Below are 303 nucleotides of genomic sequence, written 5' to 3' on the forward strand. Positions count from 1 at the left end.
GGGGGGATGGAGATGTGGAGCTATTTATTTCTCCCCTTCAGTCTCTGGGGAAGTAGCTGGCTGGATGCAGAATGGGTCCCTCCTGCCCTTGCCCACCAGCAGCTACCATGAACCTTGCAGTAACAGGCAGGTACGGTAGGGCTACACAGGCAGGGTCTCTCTGGCCCAGGACAGAGGGTGTTTGAATATGGCTTGCCGGCCCACTGGGTGATAAAAAGTTCATGATCCAGCCCCACATTGAAAAAGGTTGGACACCCCTGGTCTAAGAGAGCTGAGTAACTTCACCCTAACTTGGCTCCAAAT

Source organism: Gavialis gangeticus, unplaced genomic scaffold (genome assembly GCF_001723915.1).
Source record: "Gavialis gangeticus isolate Ggan-Ray unplaced genomic scaffold, GavGan_comp1, whole genome shotgun sequence".
Classification (NCBI taxonomy): Eukaryota; Metazoa; Chordata; order Crocodylia; family Gavialidae; genus Gavialis; species Gavialis gangeticus.